Genomic DNA, 20,460 nt, shown 5'->3' with positions numbered 1-20,460 from the left:
AAACTTCATGAGTCCTAACGAATTTTTATTTAAAAAAGATAATCTTGTCCATCCAAAGCTATTTTAAAATAGATTGTTTTGCATTTTAAAAGATAAAAGAATGTTTTCTAAAATGACGATTGCTGGTTGGCCATCGATTCAGAGCTTTAATCTCATAGCCTGCTCAAATTTCCCATTATGTCTCACTGAGGCTTAGAGGGATAGAAAGGCCGAACTGTGGCCTTCAACAAAAGTGGAGGGGGGGTTACAGCATTAAGAAACACAGCTGTTGCTCCCAAACTGCAAATGTTAGAATAACTCACTGCTTGTTTTTTTTTCCTTGCTGCTAATAAAAACTTAAAGTGTTTTGCATGCTTTCTATAAACAGTGCACTTAAGTTTTATAATCTAGTACATCTTATTAAGCGTGAAGTCTGCTGATCCCTAAATTATTCATAACATGGTCCAGACTGATTAAGATTGGCTTGTTAAGGAGCACAAGAAGCAATTAAACTGACAAGGCAGTGCGGCCTTGATGTATACATTTATTATCACAAGAATACCCAAAGTGAATGCCCTTATTAAGCAATGAATTTCACCTCACTGGCCTTCTACCATTGCTGCCACAGGCAGAGAGAGCTAGGAACAACATGTCAAAAGCTAACTCTGAGGAAATGCCTATCTTCAAGTGAAACCGATTTTGTAATGAACCTTTCAGTTCACTCCTGAGGTAATAAATCCTGACTGGTGCATTAATTACTTGATAACATCCCATCAAAATGCAAATGCAGCACTTGACCCATAGGAATGGCTCACTAGCTGTTAACTCTTCAGGGTATACATAAATTGTCTGTTTTCTTTTATCAAACAGGGCATTTATTTCCATCTTGCTAGGGTGAATGTCACTCCTGCCACCCTCGGCCCCTCTGTGGCCTGACACCATCATTTGCAGAAGACTGTCACTATGTGCCAACATCCTAATCGTGCTGCTCCTTCACTTTGTACCTTTCAGGAGAAATTCTGTCCCCCCCCCCTTCCTCTAGCTCAGTCCCCCCACACCCCCCTTTCTGAAGGAATCTTGCATGTCAAGGACAAAGCTGTAATAGTGTTACAAAGAATAACCCCTACCTCTAAAGTACACTAATCTGTCTTTTCAATGGCAATACACTAAACAAGGAATTTACTTCCTTGGAGTGATTAAATGAAAGCTGCACATACATATGAACCCCTATCCAGCTTAGAGTAGCAAACATATCAAGGAGGCCTATGAAGAATTCCCCTGAAAGTACAGTTGTCCCACAACAGGAAAGAGTTTTAAGGTGTTTATTTTAATGCCTTCAATAAATATTCAATGTGTCTTCATTAAAAGGGCTAGAAATGGTACAGTGCATACCCCTGAAGAGATAGTGAGATGAAGGGAAGAAGCAAAATACTGTACAATAAGCACTGGAGATTTTGCGAAAGGCTGTCCGGTTACAGAGTGTTCTCTTAGCATCTTTTAACAGACTTGTTTAGTTGTGGGAACTGTTTCCACAATGAATGTTAATGAGAATTTTTGTTTTATATTGGCTCATTCAAAATTCTGATCTACATCAATAGGTCTGACTCTCCCACCTGGGTCAACTTGCCTTCCAGTCTATTTTATTTGTCTTGAAGGCTTGGTGAAAATCCTTAATTCAGGTTACTAGGCAACCCTGCAGGTGAGAAAATATAATGTTTGGCCTACTCCATTTTTGAATGCACACAGTGGCCTAATGCCTTCAAAATAGACTGCAAAGCATGCGCTGATAATTCTCTGCTACATTCTCTAAAGGCGAGGTCAGAAGAAAATTAATTGATGCTGAAAATAATGACAGAAGGAGAGGCACCACTGAGACTTGGTGTGACTGGCATGTGATAATGTTAGCAAGAATCCCAGCATGTGACTGGACAGTGTGATGAAAAATATACCCTCTGTGAGGGAAAAACAAGTTACAAAACTTAATTAGTTTTTGACACTTCTTCATAAGTTATTATCTTTTCATTTGGAACATTGCCTTGGGACATCAATACACAAGAAGAAATGAAACATTCTTATTGTAAATATGAAAGAAAGGCGACTTTATATTGTACTTTGTCTCTTTACATTCCTCTTGAATAAACAAAACATATCCCCTACAAGCTGGGGTATAGAAGATAGTGAACAATGAAAACACATCTGCTAAAAGTATGGCGGAGCCTTCGTCAACATATGGTCCCATTACAATTGATTACGCAGCTTTACTTGAAGAAAAGGTGACATACAGATCAAAAGTGGCCAAAATGAGGCTTTTAGATGGGAGATGGTTAAAATCATATTAACTATCACAGTGATGCTTCCCGTGTAGCAAATGCACTTTTAATTTTTTCCACCAAGGTTCATACCTAGAAGTAATTCACACTGATTACTAAATAACCCTTGTGAGTTGCTTTGTCTTTTGAATTTTAAAAAATACACTTGCCGTGAGCAATGAATTTCATAAACCAGCAGCTCTCATGCTTGATGAATCATTCTGGTTTTATGCAGTACTGTGTGATAGAGAACTGAGATAAAATATTCTATCCACAAGCTATTCAGTACAATTTATCATCAGCGGCTCACTAGTCCAGTGATAATACCTGGCTTGCAGATTGTAATGATCAGATTCTGTTTTTATTTCAAACAGGAGCGATTCCGAATACCAGAGTTTTTAATTTACATACATTAGTGAGGTTCAAATGTGGCAATAGCTACAAGCAAATTCACTTGCAAACTGAATGCTCGCCTTGCATAATGGGTTCCCTTTAGCAATTACTCACCAGTGAAGTACCCAGATAAAAATGAAAACAAAGGGAAAAAAGGAAAATCATGATACGCACACCATAGTGTGGACCAGGATAATTACTGAACCACAGTGAAGGTCACGTTTATATCTGTTTTAGTAATGATTTCTTGTATCCTTCCTCTGTATTGAATTCCTAATGCAATCTTCTTTCTATTCTATGGTACTGTATTCTGTTTCATTCTGTAATTTTCTAAAGTTCCAATACTACCTTCCTATTATGCGAAATCAGCAGCACATTACCATTAATAGAAGTTATTGTTGATACTATTTCAAATGACTAAAATATGGAAGCATCTGGTAAATACACTAACATAAAAATCTCGGCAAATTACACCAGGTTGAACATTTAGTAAAACCAACAGGCTTCTAATAAAATACCTCTTATAGCTACATCACTTTTATACTGACCACAGTATTGAGCTTGAATTCCCAGCAGCATCATTACTAGACATTTTCTGCCACCTTTCTAAATCTGAAAAGCTTCCTACATTTAGTGGAGATTAGGTAATGCTACAGCCAATCAATAGCAGCTATCAATTCCATACCTTGTTCAGAGGAACAAGTTGATTAAAGTAAGTAAAAAGGATAGTTGAATATGATTTAAATCTAGCTATTTCCTGAAACTAATTTGTAGTAAGAAGGAAAATATTCACTGGCCATTTTTTTTAGAATAACATTAAGATTATGACTTACCAGAGTAAACTAGAAAATTCTATCATATGGTTAATGCTGCATTTTTTTTTTTGTGGGGCAATGAGGATTACATGACTTGCCCAGGGTCACACAGCTAGTAAGTGTCAAGTGTCTGAGGCTGGATTTGAACTAAGGTCCTCCTGAATCCAGGGCCAGTGCTTTATCCACTGCACCACCTAGCTGCCCCTAATGCTGCATTATTGTCATGATGTTGAAGACCAGGCCCTGAAGTTCAAGGATACAATAAAGTTTCAATTTTGACTTTTGGTTTGAAGATTTTGGATAGCTTATGTCATAATCTTAATGATTTGTAACATAGACTTTTAAATGGTTAATTTCCACTCTTTTTAACAATAGCTCTTAAAATGTGTATGTATATGTTAGAAAGGTAACATTCTAAAGAAATTGTGATATTATTTCTGTATAAAGGCAATAATAGGCATGTATGTTAGGAATATAGACTCCATGAAGTCATAGATGATGTGTGTAGCACTGGTGCTGTCTAGAGAACCCAGAATTAGATACAGTATAAAACGGTGAGTTGATCTGATTTCTTAGAGGTCATTTAAATAAATTCATGCTGCAAAATTGAGGATGGAATACTGAACTATGAACCAGATGACATCTTCTAGTTCTGGGCTTGCCACTAACTCATGATATGACTTTGTTCGAATCAAGTACTTTGGACAACTTGGTTTCCTCACTTTTAAAATGGGTTGGAGATAGGAGGAAGGTTTCAAAACCATATATAGTTATGAAATTTTACTATTCTATGGCACCTTTCTCCATTTATCTACCTTCATTTGGAACAGAAATAGAGAGTCACTTTGAATTAGATAGGCTCCAGTCTTTTTCTTTACCCACCTTTACCAAGAGAGCACAGACATAAGTCATTCCCTATATCCCATGGAAAAGTTAGCTTTTATCAGAAATCATATAATAAAACTATGGTAGATGCAAACATAGGAGAATGAGGTGAAAGATTGAGGTGGGAAACTATGAAAATAAGTGCTTTACTTTCATTGCTACAAAATGTGCTGTCTTTTTCTTAATTTTCTTAATAATTACTAAACAGAACGATGATGTTCCCAAACAATGAAAGGAAACAATTATTTATGAAGTATCTACTATGTGCCAAGGACTGTTTTCACAACTTGAATTTTACAAAACCTTTGGGAGATAGGTGTTATCACCATTTTTCAGTTGAGGAAACCAAGGCAGAAAGAGGTTAAGTGATTTGCACAGGGTCACACAACTAGTAAGTATCTGAGGCCAGATTTGAACATAGGATTTCTTTGGGGTTTTTTTGTTTGTTTGTTTTTGTTTTTTTTGTGGGACAATGAGGGTTAAGTGACTTGCCCAGGGTAACACAGATAGTAGGTGTGAAGTGTCTGAGGCCACATTTGAACTCAGGTACTCCTGAATCCAGGGTCAGTGCTTTATCCACTGTGCCACCTAGCTGCCCCTAAACATAGGATTTCTTGACTCCAAGACTAGCACTATCCATTGAGCAGCCTAGCTACTTCATTGGTTGTTAGACAAAATATGCTAGTTTCTAGATTTTCCACTGAAATGGAGGAGTATATTTAGTTGCAAATGTTTTTTCCCATCAATATTCACAAAAAGGCCAGGGCTATAATGAAGGGATTATAGACTTGATATAAATAGAAATATATATGTACACACATTTACATAAATATAATGTGACATATAAATGTGTGTGAATATTTTTTTAAGCTACAGACATATATATGTATGTACATACGGTATGTAATTTTTAGTTACATAGTTCCTATTCCTGAATTTAACCGAGGTATATGGTAAGGAATCAGGAATACATATTTTAGGCTACTAATACTTAGAAATAATTTTAAAATATCCATATCTTTTAAAATCTATCTTTAAATTAAAATAGTCCATTGTAGTACTGGATGCCTATAATCCCTGTTCCTGGGTAGGCTTGAGGCCAGTGGATCACTTGAGCCAGGGAGTTCTGAGCTGCTGTAGACTAAGCCAGTTATATTAAGTCACTAAGTCTGGCACCATTCTTGGGGGTTAGGAGTGGAGGGGGAGATCAGAACAGATCAAAGCTCCCATGCCTATCAGTAGTGGCATTGGGTCAGTGACTAGCTGACCTGGGTGAAGTAAGGATATCCTGTTTCCACCAAACCAAACCAAACCAAATCAACAAAAGATAAATTAGATTGAACATCTTCATTCTATTAAAATCCTATTTAGTGTACTAAGTCACTTTGGTAGGCAGTATAAGACAGGTGGACAGACAGCTGATCTCAGAGTCTGGAAGATCTGGGTTCAAGTCTTGACACATATTAACTATGTGACCCTAGGCAAGTAACAACCCCTCAGTGGCCCTAGGTAACTTTCTAAGACTGTAAGCTGTTCCAGCAGCTTATAAATAGGACTGGCTGATTGCTACTGATCTCCATTGGTGGAGAGAGTTGTCTATCAGGAATTCCCAACACCCATTAAGTTATAAGCCTAGACCCCTCCTTCCAAAAGAATCACTTTAGGATATATGTAGGTATGTCATATTCAAGAACCATGAAAATTCTGTAGAATCAAGGATATCGTTCTATTTCTCCAAGTTCATTTCTATTTTTGATTTGTTTTGTCTAGGAAACTTATCTCACTTGCTGACTTCATATACCATGTATATGAATATAGCATATTTAGAGTTAGAAGGGGCTTTAATAATCTACGTCAATCCCCTTATTTTACACATAATGAAACAAGCTCCAAAAGTTTAAATGATTCTCCCAAAATTATACCCATTGTAAGAAACAGAGCTAGGATTCAAGCCTATGTCCTATACATAGCCTCTACATCTTTGTCCACTTCCCTGCTTTCTCCCTCCCCACCCTCCATCAATAACCATCACTTCATTAAAGTATCCTCCAGGAGACCAACAATGACAAAATCTTTCTCACTTCAATCACTCTTTTATTCCTTGCTTTTATATAACATAGATGTTCAATCTCTTATTTCTTTTGTATCTCCACCAATGAATGAAAATAAGTGTTTATTGGTGGACTGAGGGACAATGCCAATTACTACAAGGTCTTATACTTAACACTCAATATATGCTTAATTTACAAAAACATGCAGACTTTGAACAACATGGGAGAAATCTGGAAGGCCATGATTAAATGATTCAGTTAGATATTTGGATTATTTTTATAGGATTGATGTAGCTCACAGATGGTTTAGGATTAATGTAGTTGATTTATTTTTTAACAGACTAATGTGCCTGGGAGACAATGGTAACCAATTTATCTCTACCCACACTGTTAATTTAAAGATGAAGGAAGCTTTTCAAGCCCAGATTTCCAATAGGTTTGATGGAAAGCTCCCTGAGATCACTTTTCTCAATCTCAGTTTTTGGTTTATTGGATAAAGAATAGACAAGTCTTTGGGTGCATTACTGCTTTCATGATTTTCCTATTCCTATCTCCAAGAGTATTTGTATGATTTGTTTTTAAGGATTGGGGTTTCTACTTTGAACTCTTTAAAATCCTCTCTTCACTAGCACTAAGGAGGCACTAAGACATCATCAGAATGGCTAATAGGCTAGTCCACAACTTCTTGAGGAGGTCAGCTCCCCAGATGACACGTAAGAGCTACAGGTCAGCAGGCTCACAGGTCAGCCTGCTCTTACATCCCTTTCATTTAAACTTAAATTTAAAGATCTATAATGTTTTTCTAGTGGTATAAACCAACAGAAAATTTATAAAACATGTTATTATCTTAGTAGTACTGGAAACTTGGCCCTTAAAAAAGTCATCTTTAAACTAAACAGAGGGAGCGATTATGGTCTCTTGTGTAAAACACTTTTCTAGTTTGGTTTTATCGCCTAGATAGTATGGAGCATTGCTGTTTATTGTATTGATCTCGGGACTGCTCATGTGCTCCAAGGGCCAAAAAACTATAATCTAACAACTGTGGCATACATCACTGCTGGGCAGGAAAAATCTGGGACTGCACATACAGAAGAAATCTCTAAAGCACATTTTCTTGGATACTGTACAAGGAGATCTATGTGCAATCCTTCTGAGAACTGAATCCAACACAAAAGCTCCCTGGGTGGACCAGGAAAAATCATTCTTGTATATTAGGAGTCAAAAAATAAAATTATTATCTGCATGTAAAGTCCAAGAACTTTTAACCTTTCAGTTATGACTGTGAAAAAGGGATCATTTATGAACAAGGGGAAATTGTTTTTTACACTTTTAGAATTAGAAAGAAATAATAAAACATTCAAAAGAAAGGTGATCCATCCTATGCTGGAATCCTTATAGGCCACTTCAGCTCAGTGAAAATGTTTATAGCTGAGTTCCAAACCTTTGAAAAATTGGGGTTATAATGAAAATAACAGAGACAGACTTAACCAAGACAGCAAGAAGAACACTGTTAAAGTGGAAAAAAAAATACTTGACAAGTTGGTATTTATTAGCAGTTACTAAGGGGTCCAATATGAGTGAAGATCAACTTTCTTTTTGTATGATTGAAGGCCAACTCTCTTTTTGAGAGGCTAACATTTTTGTTATTTTTTTTAAAAAACAGAGAAGGGTGGTTACTCTAAGCTGTTTTCTAAAGAGATGTTCTATCAGTGTACTCAGATTTTCTCATATGTGCTCCCCTTTCACTCTCCCCCTCAAACTTTCCCTACTACTTTTTGTTACCTTTAGTACCTACTGAAAGTATGATAGTAGGTATTTCAATAATAATATTAAATATTTTGTTCAAAATAAAAACAGGGTAACCTAGTTAAAATGGACCTCTTGGCTCTTAAACATACCATATTTATACAGGACTATCCTGTATTGGGAAAGCAGAAATTGGTATATGAAACATTGCTTTTGTCCTGTCATGAAACAGAAGGAAAGGCACCCCACAGTAGTATGTAACTATAAGACACCTCACCCTAGTGAATTTCTCTATAGTGGAAATCTATTTCCAGTGGCCAATCCATCCCTAATAGGTGGTTTGTGGTGATGGAACCCACCCATTCATGATAGTAAACTTCTGCTCTGAGTTAAAGAAAAGACTTTGCATTCAAATACCATAAAAACTGAGGGGTTTCTAGTGTTACCTAGTTTTGAAAATTCACGTACGTTAAGTATTTATGCTATGTACACCTATAACACAAAAACACACCTTGAATGAAAGTCATTCATTAGAAAGCAGCTCATTCTAATGAGAATCATTGATTAGGCTACAGATCAATTTATACCTCATATATCATGCTTAGTATGTATGACACTAAGACTCTGATATAGGTATTATTCTTATCCCCTAACCAACATCATAATGGGAAATTCCCTCATAAAAATATGCATATATTTATATACACATATTGTTGTTGTTCAGTCATTTCTGGTTGTTTCTGACTCTTCATGACCGTATTTGGGGTTTTCTTGGCAAAGACACTAAAGTGGTCTGCCATTTCCTTTTCCAGCTCATTTTACAAATGAGGAAACTGAGGCAAATAGGATCAAGTGACTTGCACAGGGTCACATAGCTAGTAAGTGTTTGAGGCCAGATTTGAACTCAGAAAAATGAGTCTCCCTGACTCCAGATCTGGCATTCTAGCCACTGTACCACCTATTTGCCCTTATACACACACATGCGCACAAATATGTATTTATGTGTCTATGTTTAAATATGCTAATTAGGTGAAAAAGACTATCTATCTATGCACACATGGAAAAGATAAAATATATGTATATATAACATGGAGAAAAGTGATATCCCACAGTTCTCTCTCTCTCTCTCTCTCTCTCTCTCTCTCTCTCTCAACACATTCACTTATTCATCACAAGATGAGCCGAACTAGGCCCTTAAATCAGTTCTTGTCAGGTAACAATACTTCCTTCTTATGATTTTTCTGTGCTTAGTTATGAGGAAGAATCTGACGAATAACCCCCATTGTTATTGTGTGGCCGTTACAGTGTCCTGCTAGTCTGGACAAGTTATTAGGTCAGACGCTAACTTCCCAAGTAGAAAAATGATGTGGTTGCTTTTGTCCTCTTTGCAGTAATGGCTAGAGTCAGTACTAATTAAGGCCCTGCGGCAATGTGGTTCGAGAGAGGTCAGACTTCTTTCTGGCACCTAAACAGTACTCAACTCAAAGAAACTGCCCCTAATCTGAAATGATGTGATGTAGGGATGGCCATTCAGCTTCCCTGTATATTTAAAGGAAAATGACAGTTAATGACAGGGGTGTCAAAAAAGAGCAGATGGAGAAGCTGGAGAAAATGTCACTGTGTGGTCAGGTTTATACACAATTAGTTACTACACTTTACAAATGGAGATTATTAAAATATACAGTAGCCCCCAAGGCACTCTGTTACAACTTTAGTTTTCCTAAAATATTGCCGAAAAGAAATCTGCATTATGTACGCCACTGGAAAAAATAACTTTTGACAAACCAAGGCCTATTTGTTTGAGGTCTCCTCTATTCAGTAGCATATTTTTTTAAACTAACAAAGAAGTCATCCTTCCAAGTACTACCCCAGAATAACTAAAATATAATTATTATTAGTTTTGTTTTATTAATAATAGTATGAATAATAAATACAAATCAAGAAAACACTGTTAAAGTTCTTACTGGGAATAAACCATTGTAGTAATTAATCTTCAAGTCATTTTCTTTGTCTCCCTTCAGGCACAGAACTTGGGAAACCAAAGCAATATTCAAAACAGAAACCAAGATTTATTGTCAGTTAGTTATAATAGACACCTGCACAGCTTACTAATTACTGCAAAACCATAAGGTCTGTTGGCACAAATCCTTTCCCATTCTCTTTTTTTATCCACCCCTAGTGACACACCTGCAAGCCTTTAATTGACATTGTATTTATCTCAGGAGTCCTCGTTAGCATTGTTCACAATGGTATAGTTGTGGTAGTGTTGGTGCTTCTACTATACAAACTTCTCTTTGGAGGAGTTTTATAACTAGTTTCTAAGTATTTGTTTCAGGGTAGAGTTTGATGTGTGAGATGTAAGTCTTAGGGCACAAGTTTCAAACTACACTATCTACAAGAAGTTTCCAAATTTGAAATTTGCATTTGTAGCTTAAAAGATTTCTTGGTTTATGTAATTTAATGGTGAACATTTACAAATTCAATTGATTACCAATCATGAGGTTTTTCTATAAAAGTTGAACTAATGCTTAACCTTTAAAAATCCTGAAGTTCGCATATTTTGATACCTAATCCAAATTCATGTGACCAATGGTCCAAATGAGAGTATTTTTGCCCTGTTATCATAAGGGTAGGATATTGAAATGTCTTTCAGACAGAAAATTCTTGTATATGACTACAACAACAACAATGGGCACAAAATTTGTAAAAGGATGAATTTGTAAGACTCTAGTCTTAACATAAAATGTCAAGAGAACCAGAGGAAGACCCCCAGTATAAAGTACTTGGATGGATTTCCTGTGGTGGATTTACAGAAGAATCAGATTTAGAGCTCGAAGGGACTCCAGAAATCCTCTAGTCCAACTCCATCATTTTACTGATGAGTAAATTGAATCCCAGGACATTAAATGACTTTAGCAGGGTCACACAAGTAGTAAATAGTCAGGATTGGAACCCAGGTTCTCTGAAGTATCAAAGTACAGCCTGAACATTGGTATGAAAATGAATTTGCACACTTAAACTGACAACCAATCTCAGTGTTTCTATTTATTAGAACATATTTCTTTGAAAGATCTTATATTAAGTATAATTTTCCCTCTTCAATCAAATACAAACATTTATTAAGTAACTACTATGTGCCAGACACTGAGCTAAGTGCTGATATAGATACAAAACAATACCTATTTTCAAGGAGTTTCCTTTACAAAATAACACCAGAATTCTTTTAATAACATACTTAACCCCGTAAGTCTACTACAAAATCTATGGGATATTTACAGTATGAGGACAGGAGGAGTGACAATGGATGAAAGAAATAAAAGAGAAATTGAGAAAAAGCAAGATCATTATACCACTTGAAATTCAATCAGATTCCTAGGTAGTTGAAGAGGATGCCCCTCCAACAGCAAATGGCTTATAACTTGCTCAAAGAAAAGTTAAGAAGTCATTCTTGATAGTACTGACCCAAATGTAGTTCCAAATGTAGTTCCTTGCTTTTCCTGACTTTTTCTTTTGTTAAGTGGATAGGGAAGAAAATGTTAACATGAAGAGCTCATCTAAAAATTTCTGGTTGAGTTCTACAGTAGAACTATTAGCCAAAATGAGAGTTGCAGGCCTCTGGCCTCCTGGCCCCTTTAAAAATTCTTCTCTGGTTGAGTGGTTGTTAGTCATCCAAAGAAGCCCCCATTATCCCTCCTTCTGGGTTGCATATAAGCTTGGGATGGGAACTCAAATCCTGCCCCCAGGGGACCTCAAAAGGTAGTAGGCTTCTGAAACAGAATCACTTTAATTTTGGCATCATAGCATCAAGTTTAAAATTTATTTCTTACAGTATGAAATTATAAGGTTGTTTTTACATTAATTCAACAACAACATGACTCAGTGGTCCAATAAGTCCCAAGAAAAATGAAGCAGAAATTTGCCTTGAAGAAGATTAACTAATATAAGAATCTTTTCATAGATTTAGTTATAGTCACCAAGTTTTATAATATGCCATTAAATATTCTTTCAGGGTAGAAATAAAATAATATTTTCAAGGGAAACTTAATTTTTGGTATTTTTTTTAAAAAGGGTTTATTTACAAAGGGTGTCTCAAAAGTTTAAAAAAAAGTTAGTTTATTTATACAGGCTGTCCCAAAAGCCTTAGTAGTTTTTAAGCTTAAAATTGCACTAAGACTTTGGGGACATTCTGTATTTAAATGTAAATACTTTAAAAAATAAATTTACTTTTAGGAAAGGTAATAATTTTTATTGGAACTTCTGCTTTCTTAAATGTTAACAAATGCAGAATTTCTGCAAGTGTGGAAAAAATTTTGCAAATTTATCAACATGTACATATTTCAAAATTAAGAAAACAGTGGAAATATATTTTAAATATAAATTATGAGATAGTGTTGGGGAAAACCTTTAGAAGCAGTCAATTTGTAAAAGTGAATGAAATTAAAGAAATATTACACATTTTAAAAAATATCAGAACATTTAAACAAAAAATTATTTCTTCATAAAAGCTGCTATGGTCACATTAAATAATAAAAGTATTAAAATACATATGTAAATGTATTTATATACATATGTAAATGTATTCACATATTTATATGACACACCATAAAGACACTAATGGAATGGGCTATTATCCCTGAAATAATATAATACTGTTTTCAGTTTCATTAAAAACATAGAAATTAAACTGTTATAAACGCTACAGAAATAAAGAGAATAATTCAGGTCCCAAATCCGCAATGTGAAATGGAGATTTGGCAATTATAAAGCTTATTTGATTAATGTTGATAAAGAAACTGGATAGTTTTGTCCAAAGGATCCATTCTGGGACTAAATGGCCTGTGTTGACTGTCTAAATTGAATAACTAAACTGGTTAAATGCCAAATGCAGCCTTTCATCTTAGCACAAAGTAAAAAGATGAGTTGGCAGTTATTTAGTTAATCTGATCAATCAAGATAGCCTTAAAATGCCCATTACCATATGAACAAGTCCATTACTTGCCAACATATTGGTTTGATGTTACAAAGTCATAATTTAAGGCTCACCTTAGTAGTTTTATTACCATTATTCCAATAATTCATGTAAGATGGTCAATAATATCATATTAAATTAGTATTTTTAGTCAAAATATTTTTGCCATCTAATAGAAATCCAAAATAGTAGAAGAATAGTGTCCAAAACTAGGGATCTTATGGTCCCAGCTATGTTCTGCCCTGGTCAAACCATATCTGTTAATTTCTGAGTATCACATTTTAGGATGGATAAGCTGGAAAGTACCTATAGGAGCAGAATTCAGGATGGTTAGGAATCTTTGAATCATGCCATTTAAGACTCAGTTGAAGAAAGTGGGAATGCATAATCTAGGCAAGAGACATATAAGTGGGACATGATAGCTATCTTCAAGGTTTTGAAGGGTTATCATATGGAAAAAGGATCAGAATTGTTCTTTTTGTCCTAAGCAAACAGAACAAGACACAATATGTAGAATGTTGCAAAGAGGTGGATTTAGGTACAATGTAGGGAAGCATTTTCTGAAAATTAAAGTTATACACCAGTGGAATTGGTTGCCTCATTGTAGGTTTTTGTTGCTGTTTTTGTTTTTGTTGTTGTTTTTTTAGCAAAATATGGAGGACTATCTGCTGCCTATACTGTAGGGCATTCCTGATATGAGTACAGGTTTGACTAGATTTTCTTTGAGGTTTCTTCTAAATTTGAGATTCAGTTTGGTGATAGTTACCTTGTTCAATTAAGATTCATTCTTCTTACTTATCAGGGGAAATCTTTCTGATAAAAACATTTATTAGTTGTTTTTGTAGACTTTTAAAGTCAGCTGATTAGATCTTAAGTGAATATAGTTTGTTTTAAGTCAGGCAAACAGTCATTTAATATTTAGCCTAGGAAGCATCTTGGCTGGTCACAAGATGACAAGTAAATATATTGATCATACTCATTCCACAATATTCAAGGTTAAAAGAAATCATTTCTGTGAAATATTTCCTTGATACTATCTGGTTTTAACACCTAGATATTAAGGCTATATCTATGTGATGCCAAAATAATCAGTTAATTTGGTCATTCAGTCACTATTTTTTGTAATTCAAACACTAATTTAGCATGATATACACCAAAGTGACTTGGTTTTCATTTTTTCCCCTTTTGCTATTGTTTCTACATAGGCAAAGATACTGGTATATGAACCTAGATATAGAAATCTGACTAGGTATGGTGGAGAACCTTATACAAATTATCTTAGAAAGAACTTTTTCCAACTAGCTAGCAAAATTACTCACTTGGTCCTATAATAGTACCTGTATTGACCCAAAAAAAGATGAACTAGGAGAAATCCCAATCAATCATAATGAAAAATTGCTGAGCCCCTACTAGGTGATAAGCACGTGCTAGTTTGTAAATATTATAAATAATAAAAAATAAAAATAAAACAATAACCATATATATATATATACATACACACACACACACACACACACATATATATATATGTATATATATATATGTATATATATATATGTATATATATATATATATATGTATCAAGATTACTGGAGATGGCCCTGGATATTTAAGGCAATTTGGGTTAAGTGACTTGACCAGGGTCACATAGCTAGTAAGTGGATGAGATGAGATTTGGATTCAGGTTCTCCCAATTTCATGGCCAGTAAGACAAGACTAATGCATTTGAAAGACTGATGAACAATACAGGATAGCAGATAATCAAGTAATTGAGTGGCAGAGAGTTCAACAGAAAGAGAGATAAGTGAGAGCTAAGAATCAAGGAAGATGGTACTTTACAATTTAGATAAGCAGGCAGAAGAATGGATAAAATTGGGCACTAGGGTACAAAATCAATGGAATTGAAGAGAGGGAGTCAAGGACAAACAAGTTGTGTTTGTAGTATGTTGAGATTAGTTTGACTAGGAGAGGAAGAGGAATGGGAAAGAACACTTTTGTCACTGAGAAGCAATTCAAAGTCTATATCCTAGAATCAACCTCACACCTGTACCATACTAACTAGCTCATAGCTGTCATTGCATTCTATTGGTTGATAACCAAGAAAGTAAAAAAGAAATAATACAGAACATTTGGAAATATTCACATACTGTGCTAAAATACACATACATTATATATTGATGTCACATTACATCAGTAGTACAATTTATGGTCAAAAGTTTTGTCTTCATATGTGAGACTAAAGTAAATTTATATTGTATATCATATTGGTGACTTTACCAACATTTATCAAAATGTTTATAGCAATACAGAAAAAATCAGCTCCAAGGTTGTTGATGAGGTACTTGGGTATTTCTACTTCTGTACAAAACCTTTGGGGAAGAGCAAATAGATGTCTACCATACAATTTTGAGTGGTGGTGTTTTAAGATAAGAATAGCTTTTCCCTCCCTTGCCCTTTTTTATGAACTTCAAAAGATTTGTTTTTTCCCTATTCAATGTAGTTTCATAGACAAAAAATCCAATTGACTCTCATTGAGTCATTACAGACCAAGTTAAGTACAAAAATCTTGATTGGCTTTCAATAGGTAACCCTTCTTAAAGCAATGGCTGCATACCAATTGAAGGGGAGAATCAATCCAGCCAAATAGCCACTTGTTTCTGAATATCTAGAAAATTGAGATAAAAGTGTTTTCCTAGCATGAATTATCCAGATAATTGTCTTGATTCTCCACTTCACTTGGCATGTGTAGACATAGTTTTAATATCCTATGTCTACTGAAAAGTCTTTTTATTTCAAATAAGAATAATAGCTGCAGTCAAGTATGTTAATGTCCATAATCATTGTAATTTTTGCAAATTATAACTGTCAGTGGTCACAAACCTACCCAATGAAAACAGGAGGTAACAATTTAGCCTTTATATTACTACTCTCAGAAAAGAAGAGCCACTTGTAGGAAACTTAAGTAGTAAGGCAAGTTTATAACATTTATGCTAAAAATAGGAGGCTTTTGCTCCTCTAATGGTACTATTTCCATAGTACCTTTTGCAGACTTTTTTTAATGCTTTTTTTTTGGTAAGCAAGATTCATAGTCAAAAACTGGACCACAGCTTTCCATTTACATCATTTGGTGATGATGTATTGGGGTAGTAGTCCCACTTCTGTATAAAACCATTGGAGAACATAACTAGATTCACAGCTTTAAACTAAACTTATTCATATACAAATATTAAAATAGTCTGAAGCCTCAAAGAGAATAAAATTCACCTAATTCTTTTCTTACCACATGTACACATGAGCATTATAGATTTTTTATTCCACATAGAAACTAAAACTATTCTGAAGAGAAAGAAAATATGGAATGTAATATCAATGAATATAGATGAAAATCTATTTTTGCCTCAGAGTACTTAAAGAACTATAGGTTTTTCTGTCTTCCCTTTTGAAGAAAATTGTAGTTTCATCAAAATTTCCAAATGACAAGAACAATATTAAGTTATGCACATGTATATTAGAAATGAAGAGATTACAGGTATTAGATATGGTTTATTCATCTTCTTCTCAGAAGAACTTCTTAATTTCTCATGTTGCATACAAAAATCTGTCTCCACTGATCTTTAGTTTTAAAGCCCCCCCACAGATATCACATAGAAAATATTAAAGAATTTAATTAAAAGGCATATGTGAATATTCATTTAAAAAGAAATTATTAAATGCTAAATTTTCTATAGAAATGAAGGGACTAAAACATAACTACTGAATTTATGTGTACAAAAATTATAGTAGGAGGGAGTCTGAAAAGAAATTCACTAAGGACATTTCGTAGGATATTTACAATGAACCTTCTTCAGATGGTACTTATTTTTCTTAATTACATGCTGCTTGGAGATTTTTAAATGTCATATACTTTAAGTCTAAAGTTAATCCTGCAGTGTTCCTGCTGTACATTCTAACTGTCCTCCAAATAATTACAGAGTGGAGACTTGACTGTCATTCATGTGTATCCATTCCATTGTGTGAGGAGAAAAAGAAAATGGTCGCCCATACATTAGCACATCACCCATGGCTAGTGCAATGACAAGATAGATTAGGATGTATATTAAATCTCACACATGACTGCCTTTCTGTATCAAGGTAAAAAATACTTGCTCTTACATACATTAGGGACCAGAGTTGGACTGACATCTACATTAATATTGACAGCATATCAACATATTTTTTTTACTTTTATTGAGTCAATAACTAGTCTAAACCTGGTAAAAGTTAGATAACAAAAAGAAAAACATTAGTAGACAGCATTATTTTTTCATACCTAAGAAAAATTTAACCCCTAAGTAGGGAGATGTTTTATGAATTATCAGTCCCACAGCCATACATCAACTGGTATACACAGCTGTGACTTGTTAATCCAATCTCATTTGTCAAACAAGAATTCTAGTAGAGAAGGAATGGTTCTAGAAAAAGAAACCCTTGCATATAAATATTATATATGTGTATATATGTATATAACTATATAGGATGCTGCTTATAAAAAAGCTGGATTAACATCATTGTATTAATTCATTCTGCTATATATTATTTCCAGTGGCATGTTAAAATTTTTTGGTAATAATCCCATTTCCATAATAACTACAAGAGACAAATGTACACAATACCTGTAAAAATTGAGATGCCTACTTTCCTATTTTATAAGGGATACACATACATATGCACATATATTTATTTACCATGTTCAGAAATAACTTAAGCTAGAAGCACTATGTAAGTTAGGTGAGAGAAGATATTTTATTATTTACCTTTGTTGTAAAGTCTCCCATAAATAAGTGGTAGCATCTTTATCCCAAGCCAATGTCTGAGTTTCATTAATAATTAAATGTTGTTTTCCAATGATAGCTATTTTATGTTCTCTAGGTTTTGAAATATATTATCTTCACCATGAAGCTCAAACATGCTATTAATGCTTTTAAGGTGCCCACATGTTTTATGTACATGTACAAGGATGCTGGAAAATAAAATGTTTATTCCCCAGCATTTGTCTATACTTGCAATGTTGTTGAAAGAGGAGAAATTTAAAGAAATAAATACAAAAAAACCTTAAAAATAAACAAAAAAAAAATTCTGGTGTCCATTAGAGTCTGTTATTGGCCTAAAGCTGACATGTAAATGGTTGTCATTTCAATTTTAGTAATTAAGCCATGGTTGAGAGCATCTTAGAGCATCATCATGCAGCAGAAACAAAATCATAAGACAACCATGCATAGTTCTTTAGGTTTTAAATGCACCAAGCAGCAAAATTTCAAGTGCTGTTCATCTCAAAAGTCAGACAAGCTTTTATTAAAGCATGTCTCTGACAAAAGACTACCTTTTCCCCCTGTTTCAGTATGCGGTGGAAGATGATGCAACTTAAAGTGATGTTCTCAGCAATAATTATCTCAGTAAGATCCAAGCTCTCATTTATGCAAGTCCTTGCAAATGATGCTGAAACAAACCATGTCTAAATTGAGCCTATGGACATAAGCTCTTCCATCAGACAACCCTACAGGTAAACAATGGGTAGGAAGAAGAGACCTCTCTGTGCTGTTCTGCTAATGCTATTTTAGGCTCTTCTAGCAAGATACACACACATATGTATATAAATATATATAAAAGAAAAGATGCAGAGAAATACTTGGCACAGAATTGTAACTAGCATTCTAGTGCTTGAAATGTTTACAGCATTCAAGATGATGAATTAATATCAGTAAAGCCCACTGACAAGGTTAAAAGATCATTTTAACATTTAGTGATACCACAATCATCTGAATGGCTGTTTTTCAAATTCACTATGTATTTTCCTATTAATGCTCAATAAAGTGATGAGGCTACAATTGTTTTATTTTCATAGATAGTAGAATTTAATAAATTAATATTTGGAATAATGATAAAGTTATGGAGCCAGTGTTCATATTATTTTTGAGAGTATATCATGCCAAATTCCCATAACTCCATTTTATATAGTTGATTTTCATTGACTTTGAGCCTGTATATTCCTCCCTCATGAGTCCCCCCCACCAACCAATAGTATAAAATAGAGAATAGCAAAGGATACTATCAAGGAAAAAATAGTCTTTTATATTAAATAATATTTAAGTAGTGAAGAAAATAGTATGTCAAATACCAAGATTCTTCAAAAGCAGCGGTTTAAATCATTCAGATAATTTCCTTTCTATTGCAACTGCACTGTTATAAATTCAGAAGCCAGACATTTTTAAATACTATTGCAGAAAACATCTTTTGTTCCTAAATCTTACTCTTAACAAGGACTAAGTGATGCCCCTTTTATAACATTTTCAATTCGTAGAGTCCACACGTGGCCACGTACAAAGATCGCCAGACACAGTGTACATTTCAAAAAAGCTAAACCTCATAAATCTCCAGAAATTCCTCACATCTATTATGTTTACCTTCTGCTGCTGATGAGCCTGTGGGGCTCTGTACAGAGGAAATTACAAGCGCTCCAGAAGATTTGGCAAGAAGATGCTAGAAGAAACAATGGGCAAAAAAAAAAATTCTTAACTGAAGCATCACATCCAGCTTTGGCTACCATTTACATATTTGAGATTACAGCTAGTAAAATGGAAATTCCATTGAAATGGAATAAATTGTTTTCTGAAATCCCTATCTGATTACTGTTGGTGATGTCTGAAATTAAACATGTTAAGCTACACTCAATATACTTTATGGAATTCAACTGAAGGCTCACATTCATATTGAAAAAGCTGTCTGTTTATGCAATTTTCCAATTTAGAACAAAGGGATTTGTATCCATCCAAAATTTCTACTCCCATCCTCGTGTTCATTTCTCTATTAATCTATATTACCAAAAAAGTCTTCTTTTACTTAATAGATGATTGGAAACTGTTGTAACAGCTGTTAACTTGTAAGGAAATACCAGTCGAAATATTTTATAGTCACATGGTTAAATACCGTTGGAAATTTGCTTATATTTGATGCCAAGTGAAATGCTTATTTTTAAGGCATATTCTGTGGAGTGATAAAAAATTATTAGGTCAAAAATCTTCCACTGAGGCTACATAGACACAGTGCCAATACAACCCACTGAGAGTGAAAAACTTATTTAATAGTTAACATTTTTTCTTTAAAAAATGACAAGATGCAAAGTAACTAGTCCAATTGATTTTTTCATTCACGGAATTGTTCTGTCATTCTGTAGACACAGTCTAATAATCCACACAAGACCCAATGTTAAAGAAAACAAAATTTTCTTAATATTTCAAGGCAACTTAAACTTAGAGGTATTTGTTAAAGCATATGAC

At 34.3% G+C, this 20,460-nt stretch overlaps 1 protein-coding gene across 3 annotated transcripts in view; it reads right to left on the bottom strand.

Moving 5' to 3' along the window:
* The window catches only part of ZFHX4 (zinc finger homeobox 4), a 232,014-nt gene that overhangs the window by 89,379 nt on the left and 122,175 nt on the right, over window positions 1–20,460 (bottom strand). The gene's annotated exons all lie outside the window — the stretch shown is intronic.

Source organism: Dromiciops gliroides, chromosome 1 (genome assembly GCF_019393635.1).
Source record: "Dromiciops gliroides isolate mDroGli1 chromosome 1, mDroGli1.pri, whole genome shotgun sequence".
In the NCBI taxonomy this organism is placed as follows: Eukaryota; Metazoa; Chordata; class Mammalia; order Microbiotheria; family Microbiotheriidae; genus Dromiciops; species Dromiciops gliroides.
Note: the sequence above shows the minus strand (reverse complement) of the source record. Positions and strands in the feature narration are given on the sequence as shown.